A 19,000-nucleotide genomic window follows, 5' to 3' on the forward strand; every position below is an offset into this window, starting at 1 on the left:
AGTCCAAAAACATATAAATTGCATCGGGCTTACCCCGACATACTCAACTACTTAAACGGGCCGACATTGGTGCCTTAGACCCGTTCCTACTAGAGGAAAACTCACCTCTCAAACAGGATGTTGACAACTCGGGCGAGGGTCTCTGTCAAATACTCTAACGACTCCCCGGCTATTATGACCAAAAATAAACACCTAGTCAAAAACACAGAATCCATCTAAGGGTAAAATGACTATTTTACTCCCTTTGATCTAAATTGGACTATGATCGAAGCCCAATCCTTTCTAGTCTTTCTAAACTCACTAAGGCCCATTAAAGTCCTCCAATGGACCAATTTTCTAAATTATGCCCAATTCCTTAAATGGGTTTCCACCCAAACCCAAACTATCCCTCATCATGGCCCAACATCTGCTAACCCAAAGACTGGCCCCAAACTGAGGCCCAATAACGCAAAGTCTACAGTCTGAGTGTACGTTGAGCGCACTCTTCTGTACGCTACACGTACAACTTGCATGGCTTGTACGTTGCGCGTACTGGCGTGTATGCCTAGCATACCCCCCTGATAAGCCATATTCTTCAAAACTGCTTAATCCCTTAAGACACAACTTCCAAACTTCATATCTGAGTCTAAAAATCCTTCTTAACACATAAATTTGATCACATGGTGGGTTGCAACCCACCAAAATGAGATCAACTTGGGAAAATAGCAACTATCTTCATGGAAATGGCTAGATCTCTTGCATGGGTGCAAATGGGCCTTAAAGATTGCAACTTTACTGCTCAAGGGACTCAAATAACTTCATGGGTGGCAACCCTAAGTCCATAAACGGATTTGCACCATAAAAATCCATTCTTGAAACCAAAAAGGAACAATATCCATAAGAACCTAGATCTATGATGTAGAAGCTTCAAGATGAGAACTTCATACCTTCAATAGGATGGAAATGATGTAAAACCTTTGGATCTACAAGCTCTCTTCAATTTCTTGCTTCTTCTCTACACACCTTCTTCTTCAAAAACTCCAAAATACTCCTCTAATGGCCATCCAAGCTCCAAAATCACTCAAATGAGGGCTAAGGGTCGATTTCTAGGGTTTAGAGGGTGGAGGCTGAAGATATTAGGGTTAGGTTATGAGATAAGGAGCTGAAATAGGTTCCAAGACCCTATAATAGGGTTCAGATCTGATTGGCGTACGCCCATCATACACATGGTACGCCCAGCATACCCCGAAGAACATTCGCGACCATCCTGGTCAGTACGCCCAGCGTACTCGGCTAAGACTGAAACCACTAAATTTCTGAAGGCCATAACTTCTTCGTTATAAGTCTATTTTCGATGATCCTTATATACAAGAAAAGGTAACGAGAAGCCCTACACTTCTATCAACTCAGGTCTTCCTAATAGCTTCTGAACAAAATTCCATTGTCCACAAAAGTCCAAACTGATACTTTACCGAAATACCCTAGGCTACAAAATACAAACCGAACATCTGGAACGCTTCTAATGCATCACTCGCACCCAAAATGGCCTAGATCTTACCCTTTTCCAAAGCCATAATACTTATGATTACCGGCCTTCGAGCCACAGCCTCAGACTAAGAGTCAATTCGGAACAGGTCATTACATCCCTGCTAAATAGAAGATCAAATGCACCCTGAACCTTCTCAGGTTGGGGGCGAAGGATTGGTGGAGATTGGTGACTAGTGCTTACACTTCTGAGAGATGTTCCGTGCGAGGTATGTACCCTTAGTGAAGAGGGAGAGGTTGGCTCAAGAGTATTTAGATTTAATACAAACTACGAAAACAGTGATGGAGATCACCAAGATGTTTACGGAGAAGGCTCAATTCTTCCCTAAATTTCCTGCCTCTGAGCAGGCTCAGATGACTCGTTACTTGAGCATGCTCAAGATAGATATTTGGAAGTTTGTGTCTACCCAATGATATAGTACCCTCGTTGAGCTCTAGGATGTAGTGAAGAGCCGAGAGATTGAGATAGAGACCCAGGGAAAGGAGCAACATTGGGCTCAAGTTCAGCCCTAACCTACAAAAAAGCGGTTCAAGTATGTCAGGCGGAGTTCGAGATCGTCTTAATGGAGGTGCAAATATTTTGTATATCACATGTGTGGAAAGAAGGGCTATTTTGGTAGAGATTGCAGGCAAATTGCACGAGTTTGTTTCCATCGCGGTAAGGAGGGTCACATCAGAGCTTGTTGTCCTTTTATCATTTTTAGTGAGGTGTTGGATACCTCACCCCTAGCTTGGCAGTTATCTGTTGGTCACCTTGGGACGGTCGGAGTCCCGGAGACCGAGATTTGAATTAGCAGTTCTTCTATTTAATAATTGTTTTGGTATTGGTATTTATTTTAATTCCTACTTTTGTTTGGAAGTTCGGTTGTAACCTTGGATAATCAATTAAATGAAATTTTCCTTGTTTGCTCTGTTTTAAAAGAATTATTATTATTGATTAATTATCTTGTCCTTGATTGTATGTGTGATGGAATTGTGAATGTTTTGAGGGTTTACTTTCTCTTGTGTATGTGGATATAAATGGTTGGGATGAAGTAGTAAGGGACCAAAGGAATGTTAAGTTGTCAACATTCAGTATACTGTAAGTAGGGGAGAGTGGAACCTCGTAGCAAGAATACCTTCTGCCAAGGTTCAGTTCTCAGTCAGATTTCTCCAAGTTCAAGATGTCCGTTCAGCTGCTGAATCTTTCGATTTCGCGAAAAGATCATCTTCAACTGTTGGATTTCCCTTCAAGCTGTATTAGTTTTAGTTTTGGCATCATATTTATGGCGTGCTTGTGCTTTAGAATCTAGGGTGCTAGGAGCCCAGTTTGAGGGATATGATGAGGTATTCCTTGTCTTTTCTTGTTTGATTGGGGTTTGGAGGTCTGAGTCAAGGCCCAAAGACCTGGTATGACTAGTTAATTTTTGTTGGCCCAAGTATTGTTGTTGGTTAGTGGATTGGGGGTAGGATTGAGTGTCTTTGTCAGTTAGTGGATCAAGGTTAAGCCATAGTGTTGTCAGTAGAGAGCTAAGCAGGTTTGTCGGAGCTAAGTAGAAGCATGGCCTTGTTTGGTATGTGACAAATTGGTTCTCGCCACAATGGTGCATTTATGTGCAGGATTAGCATGATGGTGTTTTACCGAGGAGGTTTCGAGCCAATTAAATCTATGGGTTTTCGGTTAGTTTGGTTGATGTGAGGGTTTGGATCAGGAAGTGGAAGCCAGTGTTGATTTCGAGGAAGAATTCAAATGCAAGTGGGCGGGAATTGTAACATCCTGTTTCCCGTCATTTTTTATTTTAGGGCTGTGGGCCGGAAGTCGATTGTGTAAAAGCTTTGGGGCTTAAGGAGGTAAATATTAGACTTTGTGGAAGGAGGTAATGATGGTTGAGAGATGTAACTCATGAATTGTGTTTTAGGCTGAAGGGTAAAAAGGTAACAATAATAGGCTGGGTTCTCACATGAAATATGGATTTTTGTTTGACAAGTTTTAGCCCGAGATATTTAGATAATATTGTACATCTTTTCAACACCTTCATGTGGATATAAATAACGTTGAAAATGGAGTTGGAACGAAGAAGTTATGACCGTTTGAATTTATGGCGGTTTTTGGGCTAATCGCATACGCTGGGTATACTAGGGCATCCCTAATACATTGGGCGTACCAGGAGTATGCTGGGAATATGTGATCAATTCCGAAACCCTATTTTTGTGGTTTGATCCATATTTAAGCTCCTTAACTTCCCCAAACCCACTCCATTCTTAGCCTCCACCACTCCAACACCCTTTCTTGAAACCCTAACCCTAGTTTGAGCCTTGTGAGCAAAAGAAGGTGTTTTTAAGTGCTTTGGAGTGTTCTTGGTGCACCTTGGAGAAGAAGGAACTCATTGAAGAAGCGTTGGTTGTATTGGAGCTTGTAGATCCAGACCTTGTTCACCTTGATCTTTCTTCTGGAGGTATAAATTTTGAATTTGATGATGAAATTGTTAGATCTAACTAGTTTTGGGTGTTATGATCTTTTGGTCATTTTAAGTGCATAAAGTTTAGATCTTGAAATTTTGTGACCTTGTTATGGATAAAGTTGGAAACTTTATCCATATAAACATCATATTGATTCAGATCTGGAGGTTGGAGAAATGGACTTAATGGATTAAGTTGAAAAAGATGCACTTTTGGTCCCTTTATGACTTAAAGACTAGATCTTGTTTGTTGGGACGAAGTTTTGATTGGTGATTAAGAATTTTTATGGTTCTAATGTTATTGGATCCGCGGGAGCAAGCAGTGTATCACAGTGTTCTTGGGTTTCTTCATTTCAGGTGAGTTTCGCCTTACTGTACCCGTGGGTCATAGGCACCAATGTCAGCATACTAGTTTTGGCTATCTATTAGTAGAGGGATGTCTTAGGGACTGTATATAATCATATAGGATAGAGTGGGTGATCTTTATCTAGGCTTCCTTTCCTTTTCCTTGTTTGGTTGTGGCTCTAGGGTAGGATCATTTTTTCGGGTGGCTATCTCACCTTTGGTTACTTATGCTAACACATTCTATAGAGGTTAGATGGTAGTAGTATTGTATGTTGCGAGAGGACTAATAGGCGGTAGTGAGTTATATGATTGAAGTTTTCTTGTATTACGTTCCTACTTGATCCTTGCTTGTTTAGATGTCGAAATATGGTAGTGCTTGGTTGAGGCAGTCCTACTTTGTGTTGTAGGAATAGATACTCGGTACGGGCTAGCTATAAGTTGAAGGCACTGAGGCTTGGTAGGAGCGGTTGGGTTGAGACAGTAAGCCAATAAACGCTAGTATTCCGGCATGGATAAACTGAAGGCCTGCGAGGCGATCCAGTCAGGCCAAAGGCCCGAAGAGGGACTGTTATGCATGCTTATATGTTTATCGTATGGGGTATTTTGGGGGAAACTCACTAAGATAAGGTTTATGAAAAATTCAAACTCATATGGATCGAACCTGCTTATTCTTAATTTCTTACCATCAGGTAGCACAAGGGCATACCATTGCTTCTAAGATATTGAGTAGCTCACACATATTGATCAATGTACTTTCACTAATCAAGGTGCTTTGCCTTATGCAATTAAATTAGAAGTCATAGAACTCACATGCATAATTAACATAACTGTAATGGCACAAACAAGAATATGTCAACAAGATAGGTTGTCAACCTCAAGTCGTGTGCTAGTGATTACCAAAAGGTTTATTCTTGAAACTATTCAAGACCATTAAGACTCCAATTGGCCTCTTGACATATAAGATTCTTTTTCAAGAAACATTCCTTGACAAAAAAATATTCAAGAGTTAGTGCAGATTCTCATCAAGATAAAACTTCATGTAATTGGTATTAGTTGGTCTTTGTTTTAGCTAAAACATCACAACTACCAATTGATGGGTTTTAGCCATAAGAACATTCCTATGTGCACATACAAACCCTAATGCTTGGATCTAGGTTTCTCTAATTGAACATGCAATGTATCCAAGACTTTGATTGATAGATCTAGTATAATAACATAAGAAATCAGATCTGAAAGATTACCTTGAATTAATTGCTTGAATCTTCTTGCCATTTGAGCTTAGAGTCACAAATGTCACTCCTCTAATGGCTTACAAATACCAACTTAGCAAGAGGATTATTTGAGAGAGAGAGAGAGGAGGAGGAGGGTGAGAAAAGTCGGCCAGGGTTTCTCCAATACCAAGGGTGCCGATTTCCTCAACCCTATGGGTGTATTTATACTAGTGAGCTGCCTAGGGTTTCACCCTTAAACCCTACTTGGATAACTTAGGCCCTAAGCAATCCAATCTTCTTATTGATAATCCTTGGATGAATTCTAGGATCTTCCAAACCCTAAATCCGTCCACCCCTTATCCCTAAGGAATCACTGCTCAAAATACAACTATCATACAATTGATAGTTTATGCCCCTTTATTCAATTAATCTCTTTAAGTCACCAAATTAATTCCTAATTAATTTATGACTTATATTAATCAAATAACAATATTATTATTCCTTATATTATTCTCATAATATATTAATAATATTTCTTGTCTCATTATAAATCATTCTGTCAAGTTGCTATGGTGAAGGCAACCCAAAAGGACCATGCACAACCAGGTCAAATACTTACCAAATATAGTTGCAGCCTTAGACACTATTCCAACACCAATTTCAAATGTGCAAGAGTAAGAAACTTTTCTACTCCGTATTTCTTGAGGTATCATAAAGCAACTTAGAACATGTTACTCAAGGTACAACTTGGAGTAACAAGAGTATAACTCTAAAACTTGATTTTCGAACAAATTACGATTTATCCTTTTTGATTTCACCATTTCAACAATCCCTGATATATAACATCATGTTTCGGATCGCCCGTGATTAGGGTTCGTGGGCTGCAAACCGGGCATGAGGAGGTCTTGGGGTTGCGACGAGTTGCTAGAAGCGTAGGGCATCTCGTCACCTTTCCGTAGGTAAGAGGTTCAAGGGAATCGAGTTTACATCAAGGAAGCAATGGAAGTTTGAAGTTGTGGCATGATAAGTCCCTTATTTGAGACAGGTGGCACCTGAGTACACTAGGTGTACATATGTGTACGCTTAGCGTACTCATGTGCGTGATTTTTAAGCAAAGCCACCTAGTACGCTGGGCCTACCAGAGGGTACGATGGGCATACTAGGCATAAAGTGGAAACCCTAAGTTTGGATGTGTCCCTATATAAAGAATGAGATGGCCTCATTCCCGTCCACCATCCTCAGTCAATAAACCCTCTAAAACCCTAATCCTTCGTTCATGGAGATTTTGAGTGCATTTGAGAGCCTTAAGTGATTTTGTGTGATCTTGGAGTAAGGAAAGAGCCTTAGAGAAGAAGGAGTGAGAAGTCCAGGCCTTGGATCTGAGCATATCTGAGTGGAAGCTTCATATGGAGGTATAAAGCTTCAAACTTTCTCACTCTTATGTTTTAAGCATCATATTAGAGTATTTTAGGGTTTTGTCCCAAAAGGTGGAAGACTTTATGAGTTATTGAGCTCCAGAGACCTTGATCGACGTCTTTTAAGTGTACTTATTAGAGTAATGTCATAAAAAAAATTCAATCTTGGATGTTAGAATTGAGTCATGCATGAGATATGAGCTTTATGAGAAAAGAGGATGAGTGTTTTGAGCATTTGTGACCAAATCAGTCATGCAAAGGCTTAAAGTCTTTGACTTTATGGAGTAAGAGATATTATGGAGTCCATATCTGAGAAAAAGCTAAGGTCTTAACTGGTTAAGACCAATGGAATGGATTAAAACAAAACTGAGCGTATACCCAACGTAAGAGCCAGTACGCCCCGCATACTGGATTGGTGTCCCCGATCAGTTTCATGCATGCATGAGTACGCTGAGCGTACCAAGGGAGGTACGCCTCATGTAACATCACTATGGACTTTTGGGCTAAGTCGCATTTTGGGCCTTGAGTGTTGGGCCTGGAATTGGGCTTGCTACAATAGAGTATTGGACCAGAGGACTATATATATATATATATATATATATATATATATGTGTGTGTGTGTGTGTGTGTGTGTGTGTGTGTGCTTGGGCCCCTGGGTTGGGCTTGCCATCTAGTTTTGTAACAACAGCAAAATTTAGGTCAAAATTTAAAATTTTATAAAACCGTAATTAAGTATACTAAGTGGTAGATATTGTAACAAGGTTTTCATACATATAAAGAACAATAAAATCCGAGTTATAACAAAGAAGTTATGACCATTCTAAGTTTCCCAACAAAACCCGGCAATACGAAGTTACGTAAAAACGCAAAGTTTCAACAAAACACTTTTTGACCTTAGGTGTCTAAATAAGAGTCATAGATATCGTCAAACCGTAACCGTACATAAAAAGAACGTCCAAATCTGACTTCGTATGAGGAAGTTGTGATTTTTCTAAGTTACAGATATAGCAATAGACAACTAAAAACTCGAAATAGAGATCGAGAGACTTTTGGCCAAAACAACCTAAATGAGAATCAAAGGGATCAATAATTCTAGCACAACGGTAAAAAGTCTGACGAAAAGGGACGTTAGATGAAGAAGTTATGGAACTTTAACGGACTTTTCCTGTCCCGACCTATTAAAAATATAATATTAAAAATAAATTCAAAACTAGCCGACGGAGTCTAAATGAAAGTTGTAGATCGTAGTCTCACCATCGTGAGGATATAAAGAACGTCAAAAACAGAGTTCGTATGAAGGAGATATGAATTTTCGAAGTTTGATAAATAATTTATATATAATTTTTTATTAAAACTTCGGTATTATCCGAAGGGGAGTCAGCGTCCTCATCCGAGGTACGCGCTGCGCACCCCTGAACGCCCCGCGTACCCGAGGAACTTAGCCTCAAACCTTCCACGTCGCCCTATGCGAGGCACCCGACCCGCCCGTCCGACCCGACAGCCTAAGCCGTCCCATCCGAGGCCGAGGCAGTCGAGGCTTCGGTCACGCATGACGTACGCGTACGCGCCCCTATAAATAGCATGCGAGGGTTCCCGGGAAAATGGCCCATTCTCTCTCCTTTTGCTTGCGTTTTACCTCGTTTTCCGTGCTCGCACTACCCCGAAGCCCTGGTCATTTTGTGCAAGTCCCGAAGGTCGATTTTACTCCCGAGGAATCCCGAGATTTCCGAGGAAAATCCATTTCCCGAGACGAAACTCTGCCCGGTTTTCCATCTTGCTATCTTCAAACTTTCAAGTGAGTTCATACCCCTTTCAAACACACTCTAAATACATTTTAAATGATTTTATACTCTTTTAAGGGGGGGAATACAAGTAAACATACGGTTATTATCGTATATTTTATAAAGTTTCACTTCGCTTGTTTTACCGAATAAAACACTTGGAACTCATTACTATTATGGAAAACACTTGTCATACTTTGAGTGCATTAGATTTATGCAAAGTATATAATGATTTCAAAGTACCTTTCATTGTTAAGTCGTTTTATACATTCTAAAAACTTAGGATTTTGCTTTGTCAAAAATTGTGAAAAAGGATAAATTTTGCATACAAAACTATCACTTTAATATAGACTTAGTTGAGAATCCATGAAACGTGTATATCTTCAAACGTTACTTTTCTTTATTAGAAAGTAATGCTGCAAGTCCTGTCTATAACCAGAGTCTCCCGTTCGGAGAACGTGTCAAATGTGTATAGATCTATACGGGAAGTCATGATCCCGCGCCCTGACTGTTAGCTACAGTCCGTCTTTTGGGGTGACAGTTGTCATAACGCTGCGACGCCTGAAGAACGTCGTTACAGGCATATTATGTTTAGTATGGTTATAAAACTCATCGGATATACAATTATTATGGTATTATGTTTTTATGAACGAGTGGCTATTAAAACTATTCTTCATCTAACAAATGCGATCTTCGTATAGCTTTATTATATAAAACTATGACACAACTTTTAAGAACGTCGGTTTCTTGCGATTTTCGGTCTGAGAGACTGCCAGTTATGTTAGGAAAATAAGGGTTTTTCCTATATACAAACCAAACAACTAATAGGAAAATAAGGGATTTTCCTGGTGCAATTATTTACAACTTATAACACGAACATTCATATGCATTTCATACTTTTATAAGAAAATAAGGGTTTTTCTTGGAAAACACAACAATTCGTATCTCAACCATTAGGGAAAATATGGGATTTTCTAGATCTAATACATTCACTTTCAACACAACAAATCACCACTCTTTACATTTGAAATACTGCGTTTTCTGGAAAACATACACGAACTTTCGAATGGCGTACATTTTCTCAAAACACTACTCATGAACTCACCAACTTAATTGTTGACACTTTCTCTTTGAAATAACTTGTATTCTCAGGGAACCGCTACGCATATTTGGAAATCAACTTATGGGGATTAACGTGCTGATGTTAATTACTTCTTTTGAAAGATGTTTATGTAGTTAACTTTTGAACATGTAACGAATAAAATTATGTAAACATTTTGGAAACTTTAATGTATATGGTGGTGTGTACTTTCCTTTCTATGAACTGTTATGATACTGAATATGACGTCCTCCGCCCCCGAACGTTTCCGCCGTTCTGGTTTGGGGGTGTGACAGATTGGTATCAGAGCTCTGTTTATAGGGAATTAAGTATATCAAAACCATTTCTTTTTGGTATACAACTATAAACTCAACTGGGCAAAAACACTCTGAGTAAGAGTCATACTTTTAAAATTAAATTTATTTAGTTTTTGTAAAGTAGGCATGCATTCATTTCATATTAATAACATGGTCAGTATCATAATTAAAACAATATAGAAGTATTATATATAAGTTGTGCAGTGCAGGTATGCCTTGGGACATGTAATCGGAACTGGGATGAATGTAGCCTGATCAACTATATTTGTCCAAGGGCCGACTAACGTATGCCAAGGAGTGCCTGTAATGGACAACAAATTTAAAATATACCAAAAGCATATCGTTAAAGAATACTAAGGGAGTATTCGAGTGCCTTCAACCCTTAAACTTAAGAGTAAATTCCATGTGATTTAGCTTATAGTCGATTCTTAACCCTATTCTCGTACAGACTCAATGGCAGGATTCCATCACCCCAATGACCCCTACTACCCCAACCAAGGTAATGGAGAAGGGATAGAGAATGATCCTGAAGAAGGAATGCAAGAAGAATCAGACTCAGATCCAGAGAACAATAACCTACCCTTAACGGTTCCAATTCAAAATCCTAATCCTCGACCGGAATTTCATGGCTCGACGCCCCTTTGGGCAACTAACCTGAATAGGTGGAGCCGCGAACAGGATCAACCCCTTCCATTCAACGGAGACCGAAGCTTCTACAACCTAAGCGAGGGGGGCTCAGCAGACAGAGCCCTTCCTATATTGGTTCGTCGGATTTCTCGCATTGATGAACAAGGACTGTCCAACAGAGAAGGACGACGGCGAATCCGGAGGAGTTTGACCTCAGAATGGAAAGAAGCAACGAAAGAACCTACTATACTATACGTTCACTTCCAATCGTCAGTATTATGTATGTCTTTTTAAAACATGTTTAAAACTAGTGCAACTAGAGTCTTATCTCTTGCGGGATCCCGTCGGTATAGGGATGCTCGTACTGCGTATACTTACCTTTTGTAGTATACCTTATTCGCAACAATAGTTTTATAGTAGTCTAAAGTGCTGTAACTCTGTTGATGGTTGCACGGTTGTGTTTTGTCTGTAAACATCTTACGTTCAAATCTAATGTCTTTAAGTTTCCTTATGATTCCGACATTATCATATGACTTGATTCAATTTGATCCTCACAAAAACAGCTTCATACGTACATCTCTTCCTCCGAAATTCTCTTTCTAGCAAAGCCGTCATTCCAGAATACCAAAGTACTCGTGCATAGAGCACTTATTGTTTCTCATCCTTTCCGAAGAAAAATTCAATAAACCGCCCCGAAGTACCACACATGTAGTACGTCAAGTTCAATCCAAAGACCCACAGTTTCAAGCCTATTTATATACGGCTCATATACCTGAGACTATGATTGATGAACCTGGTATGGTTTCTACTATGAACTCCAGGACGGAGACTTCCCAAGCCTACGAGTGATCGTGCTGCCATGCAAATACACTTAAAAGCCCAACGCATGCCCTTTCTATCGATTGGGACAAGGAAGACAGATAGAACAAAAGTACCTATCCTTTTCCCTTAATTCATGAGTAACCATACTCCTACATCCAAAAGGTCGTACAACGGCAACCAGCCTAAATGCAACCGATGCAACTTTCATCATCACGGACCCTGCCGTGAAATGCATTGCGTTAGGTGTAATAGAAAGGGACACACCATCCGCCACTGCAGAGAACTAGCCCAACCAACTACTCCAGCCACAAATATAGGAATAGACCATGCTTGTTATGAGTGCGGAGTAACAGGACACTTCCGAAGGGACTACCTGGAGTCAAACATCATGAATGTTGGTGGAGGAGGCCGAGTATTTGTAATGGGACAAGAGGAGGCTATTGCAGACCCCACGATTATTTTGGGTACATTTATCCTTGATAACTTAGTTACGTACATTCCATTTGATAGTAGGGACGCAGAGGAGTTCCGTGAGTCACAAGTTAAAAAAAAAAAAAAAAAAATCTACTCGAACAAACACCCCAACCAATAAACAAAACTTTCATAGTAATAATAATGGAGATAGACTAAAAAGCACTGAAAACACACACGTAGAATGCACTATTTCACTAACGAACGTCTTACAATTAGAAGTACCGACATCAGCATTCGACGTGGATTGGTGTAGCCCTACCCATACCAGTTCCATGTGTTATAAAAGACCCTTTCACCTTAACCATCGACTAACGAAACTCGATCGATTTATAATGACAAACCCGACACAAACACCAATTGGTTTCTACTTTCAAAACCCCGAAGTACTCATGTGAGGAATCTTTACAACTTTCCCATAGTATCCCCCAACAGATCATTTAGAAAAACCACGCTTACAACAAGTCAAATCCAAGCTCAGAAACTAGCAGTGAATCCAACCATGAACTTCAAAACATGGCTGCCCTAATTCATCGAGTGAATATGCTAAGATTTAGGAGAACATAAGTAAATAAACCCAAAAACTTCACGATCCCGATCGGTCGCTGTGATAGGCGGAGAAATGAAGGTCAGTTGAAACACGCACATTAGGATCTAGATTCATAAAGTAACAAGAGGAACAAATGGACCATAAGCACTCACGCCTGCCTGCAAGTATTGGAGTCCGAGTCAAAATGCGAATTTCGGGACGAAATTCTCTCTAACGGGGGGATAATGTAACAACAGCAAAATTCAGGTCAAAATTTAAAATTTTATAAAACCGTAATTAAGTATACTAAGTGGTAGATATTGTAACAAGGTTTTCATACATATAAAGAACACTAAAATCCGAGTTATAACAAAGAAGTTATGACCATTCTAAGTTATCCGACAAAAACCGGCAATACGAAGTTACGTAAAAATGCAAAGTTTCAACCGTAACCGTACATAAAAAGAACGTCCAAATCGTCAAACCGTAACCGTACATAAAAAGAACGTCCAAATCTGACTTCGTATGAGGAAGTTGTGATTTTTCTAAGTTACAGATATAGCAGTAGACAGCTAAAAACTCGAAATATAGATCGAGAGACTTTTGGCCAAAACAACCTAAATCAGAATCAAAGGGATCAATAATTCTAGCGCAACGGTAAAAAGTCTGACGAAAACGGACGTCAGATGAAGAAGTTATGGAACTTTAACGGACTTTTCCTGTCCCGACCTATTAAAAATAAATTCAAAACTAGACGACGGAGTCTAAATGAAAGTTGTAGATCGTAGTCTCACCATCGCGAGGATATAAAGAACGTCAAAAACAGAGTTCGTATGAAGGAGATATGAATTTTCGAAGTTTGATAAATAATTTATATATAATTTTTTATTAAAACTTCGGTATTATCCGAAGGGGAGTCAGCGTCCTCATCCGTGGTACACGCTGCGTACCCCTGTACGCCCCGCGTACGAGAGGATCTTGGCCTCAAACCGTCCACGTCGCCCTATGCGAGGCACCCGACCTGCCCGTCCGACCCGCCGTCCCATCCGACCCGACAGCTTGAGCTGTCCCATCCGAGGCCGAGGCAGTTGAGGCTTCGGTCACGCATGACGTACGCGTACGCGATGCGTACGAGCGTACGCCCCGCGTACGAGGCCTCTCAGGCCCCCCTATAAATAGCATGCGAGGGTTCCCGGGAAAATGGCCCATTCTCTCTCCTTTTGCTTGCGTTTTACCTCGTTTTCCGTGATCGCACTACCCCGAAGCCCTGGTCCTTTTGTGCAAGTCCCGAAAGTCGATTTTACTCCCGAGGAATCCCGAGATTTCCGAGGAAAATCCATTTCCCGAGACGAAACTCTGCCCGGTTTTCCATCTTGCTATCTTCAAACTTTCAAGTGAGTTCATACCCCTTTCAAACACACTTTAAATACATTTCAAATGATTTTATACTCTTTTAGGGGGGAATACAAGTAAACATACGGTTATTATCGTGTATTTTATAAAGTTTCACTTCGCTTGTTTTACCGAATAAAACACTTGGAACTCATTACTATTATGGAAAACTTTTGTCATACTTTGAGTGCATTAGATTTATACAAAGTATATAATGATTTCAAAGTACCTTTCATTGTTAAGTCGTTTTATACATTCTAAAAACTTAGGATTTTGCTTTGTCAAAAATTGTGAAAAAGGATAAATTTTGCATACAAAACTATCACTTTAATATAGACTTAGTTGAGAATCCATGAGACGTGTATATCTTCAAACGTTACTTTTCTTTATTAGAAAGTAATGCTGCAAGTCCTGTCTATAACCAGAGTCTCCCGTTCGGAGAACGTGTCAAATGTGTATAGATCTATACGGGAAGTCATGATCCCGCGCCCTGACTGTTAGCTACAGTCCGTCTTTTGGGGTGACAGTTGTCATAATGCTGCGACGCCTGAAGAACGTCGTTACAAGCATATTATGTTTAGTATGGTTATAAAACTCATCGGATATACAATTATTATGGTATTATGTTTTTATGAACGAGTGGCTATTAAAACTATTCTTCATCTAACAAATGCGATCTTCGTATAGCTTTATTATATAAAACTATGACACAACTTTTAAGAACATCGGTTTCTTGCAATTTTCGGTCTGAGAGACTGCCAGTTATGTTAGGAAAATAAGGGTTTTTCCTATATACAAACCAAACAACTAATAGGAAAATAAGGGATTTTCCTGGTGCAATTATTTACAACTTATAACACGAACATTCATATGCATTTCATACTTTTATAAGAAAATAAGGGTTTTTCTTGGAAAACACAACAATTCGTATCTCAACCATTAGGGAAAATATGGGATTTTCTGGATCTAATACATTCACTTTCAACACAACAAATCACCACTCTTTACATTTGAAATACTGCGTTTTCTGGAAAACATAAACGAACTTTCGAATGGCGTACATTTTCTCAAAACACTACTCATGAACTCACCAACTTAATTGTTGACACTTTCTCTTTGAAATAACTTGTATTCTCAGGGAACCGCTAAGCAGATTTGGAAATCAACTTATGGGGATTAACGTGCTGACGTTAATTACTTCTTTTGAAAGATGTTTATGTAGTTAACTTTTGAACATGTAACGAATAAAATTATGTAAACATTTTGGAAACTTTAATGTATATGGTGGTGTGTACTTTCCTTTCTATGAACTGTTATGATACTGAATATGATGTCCTCCACCCCCGAACGTTTCCGCCGTTCTGGTTTGGGGGTGTGACAAGTTTTGAGAATGGGCATCGGTTGAGCCCATTTTTTAGGCCTTGGTGGGGCCAATAGGTTATAGGCTAATAATGAGCTGGTTAGTGGTCTTCCTTTAGACCTAATGAGTGAGAGCCTGGACTTAATTCCTAATTGGGTTAATTGTGATTTTGGCTCAGAGATTAGAGGTTGGGGCATAGCAACATCGTTTATAAGGGTTGTTCATCATCTGAGGTGAGTTTTCTCACTATACTTACCTTGAGTGGTAACTTATGTGTGACTATAGGGTCTTATGTGTATGTGTTGTGTATTGAGGTATTCTGTTATTTGTTTTGTGATATGCTTACTGTGTATTATATTGAGTTGCAGAGTTGAGGGACCAGAGGGTCCACCTGAGTTGTGGGACCGGAGGGTCCCACTAAGACACATTGACCGGAGGGTCCTACAGAGTTATAGCCTCGAGTGGATAATTTGTTGCATTTGGTATTTTGGGGAACTTACTAAGATTCGTGTTTATCGTGTTATGTGTATGTGTTTCAGTTTTTTCTCAGGATCACGGGAAGGCATCGACTTGATTATACACACCAGAGAGGGAGTTATGTTTTGAGGATCCTTGATTATTATTAAATAATTATGGGATTGTGTTTTGTAAATTAAATAAATGGAATTTTTGTGAAATGTGTTATGAGAACTAGGCTATTTTAAATGAAAAAAATTATGTGAAAATTTATGTCGTTACACTATACTTCTTCTTAGTCATGTAAATGCACTAAGGTGTCCTTAGAGGATCAATTGTGACATGGTTACACAATCATTAGGATGATCATAAAACATGATACCAAAGTACTCTCCTTTCCTTTCAGATTGGAGAAACTTTTATCTTTCTACCTAATTGATCCATCAGATTCGTTCTGCTATACTTTGAAACTTTTCAAGGTATTATAATTACACTTAATCTTGTAAGCATAACCATATTTACTGAACTATCAATAAATCATGACGAATGGACTTTATTGTCCTTTGTGGTGGATCTGACTAGTCCACATCAATGTGTACTAGATCCTTTAGTCTCTCATTTGACTCACATATGCATGTGAGCAAGGAATTAGTCTTAATTTTTCAATGATCAAGATTCTCATGCACCACACAATTCAGATCGCATAATTCCACGTTTCTATCCAATTGAAACTTGGTTGATGAGAATCCTTCCTCACTTGGTAAATTATGACACTACCACAAATCGATACAACTAAGAATCAAATCCATTCTTAATATTGCTAATAATAGAAATATTAAGCATCAATTTTCATAAATTTCATTGCAAGGAAACGTAAAATAAGATAAAAATCAAAATTTATTTTATTGATAAAATGCGGAAAAGCTTGTCATTACAATGCAAATACAAATAAAAACTATGTTTCCAAATATTCCTAAGCAATCTATCATAACTCCTAAGCAGCAACTCAAAAATCCGATCATCAAACCATGTGATTAAAATCCATCTTTTCACGATCAGACTCAACTTACTCTTCTTTTAAGTTTCCTTCCTTTTCTTCGATACTACAAAACATCAAAATGCAATCTTATCACATCATGTATTAAGAATCTATTAATAGGAACTTAATAGAGTTAGATAGTAGACTCACCTGAAGTAGAGTCATACAATTTGACTTTAAAATGCTTGTGATCCTTCAGGTAGATACGGTAGCTTTGCATCCAATGCCCCTTCTCTTTGTAATAAAACATATGGATGCTTTGGGAATGACACATGGGACTATCTCTGTAACGCCCGCAGATTCGGGCCAGTCAATTTAGAGAAGATAAGCGTGAAAAATGACTTTTTGATAGAGGATTATTTAGAATAAATAATCTTAACTAAATTTTAGTATATGTCACAAGGTTTCCGTACATATAAAGAACGCTGAAATCCGAGTTATTACGAAGAAGTTATGACATGTCGAAGTTTCGCGACAAAACCGACACGACAATGGGAATCGTAAAAAGTGAGTTTATGATAAACTATTTTTTAGCCTTAGGGGACTAAATAAAATTTATATATTACGTATCCACCTACGCGTGGATATAAAGAACGTCAATAAAAGAGTTCGTATGCAAAAGTTATGAGCTTCCGAAGATGTAGCAGTCTAAGGGCATAACACGTGGCAAAAACCCTAATCAGCCTCAATTCCATGATGTGGAAATAAGGTCCACGATGTGGAATTGGTCAAGGACACTAATCAAGGCTAGAAAACTCATGATAATTCTACGGGAGTGATGTGTTAAGACTCCACGACAAGGACATCAAATCCACGACATGGAAAAGTCATTCAGACACCTTTCGAAGTTAGAACGCAGATGGCAAGCCTACGAAGTGATTCATCCATGCTCCATGATGTTGACATAAGACTCCACAATGTGGACATGTTTTTGGTAGCCTATAAATAGCAAGCTCGACCCTTTCTCTCCTTACACCAAACCATCTTTCCTCTCTCTCTCTCTCTCTCTCTCGTTTGTTGAAGGCATTCCGCGTTTCGAGCCTGACAATCACGAACCGCTGACCGTTTCTAGTTAGATTCTATCCACTCACACTACTAAAGTGATTGCATAGTTACTTTAATTTTACACATAGATATGAAGTATTTTATATAAATTGCATGCTAAATGTGCATATTTTCTAAATACTTGTTGTCTATGATGGATGAACGGTTTTATATGTGTTTTAAATGATTTAAATTGTATATGTATTTTGGGTAAAACATGAGTAGATGAAATATGAGTTGGATGATGAGATGAGAGGTGATATAGACTATGAGATAAGGGTGAGAGGTGAAGAATGAGATAATCCTTTTACCCAAGTGTTGGCCCCGTCATCTAGCAGAGTATGGATGACAACCATGGACTATTTCAGACAATCTAGTGGGACACTAGCAGGCTCACAACTTGTTGGTGTTGTGAACGATGTGTTCACCCAGTGTACTCTAAACCCTGGAGACTATGCAGACTTAGTGCCTAAGCCCTGGTGACTATGCAGACTTAGTGCCTAAACCCTGACAACTATGCAGACTTAGTGCCTAAACCCTTGCGACATACAAACTTAGTTCCTAAGCTCTGGCGACTATGCAGAATTAGTGCCTATTGTGTAAGTCGTGGCAATGATGGATTTCGTGCCTATTCCTTAGGATAACCCTTAGGAATGAATGAACGAGGAATAGATAATTCTTAGGGTAGAATAAAGAAGATAATGGGGATGGGTAATTAGGTTGATTGTTTGATGTTTAAACATAATAATTATATTATTGTGGGTTGAAAACCCTATGTACTCACCAGGTTTTCCAACCTGACCCACTCAAGCTTATTTGTATCATAGGTGTCGATATGAAGTTACATTACACTGAGAGATTAAGGAGATATAAATCACTAGGGATAATGATTGTAAGTGTTGTTTATGCTTATGTTTTTGTATTAACAATGACATCCCAAATATTTTAAAATGAATAAAAATACATTTCTTCGGAAATGCTTTGATAACGTATTTCACATGTTTTATTGGGAACAAATTCCGCAATTTTTTATTTAAAATGTTACCCTAATTTACAAACAAAGCATAAATAAAATCGGTCTTTTCTGGCCGTGAAATGGGGGATGTCACAATCTCAGAATTTGCCTTTCT

This window comes from Lactuca saligna, chromosome 8 (assembly GCF_052625555.1).
Source record: "Lactuca saligna cultivar CGN05327 chromosome 8, ASM5262555v1, whole genome shotgun sequence".
NCBI classification, from domain to species: Eukaryota; Viridiplantae; Streptophyta; class Magnoliopsida; order Asterales; family Asteraceae; genus Lactuca; species Lactuca saligna.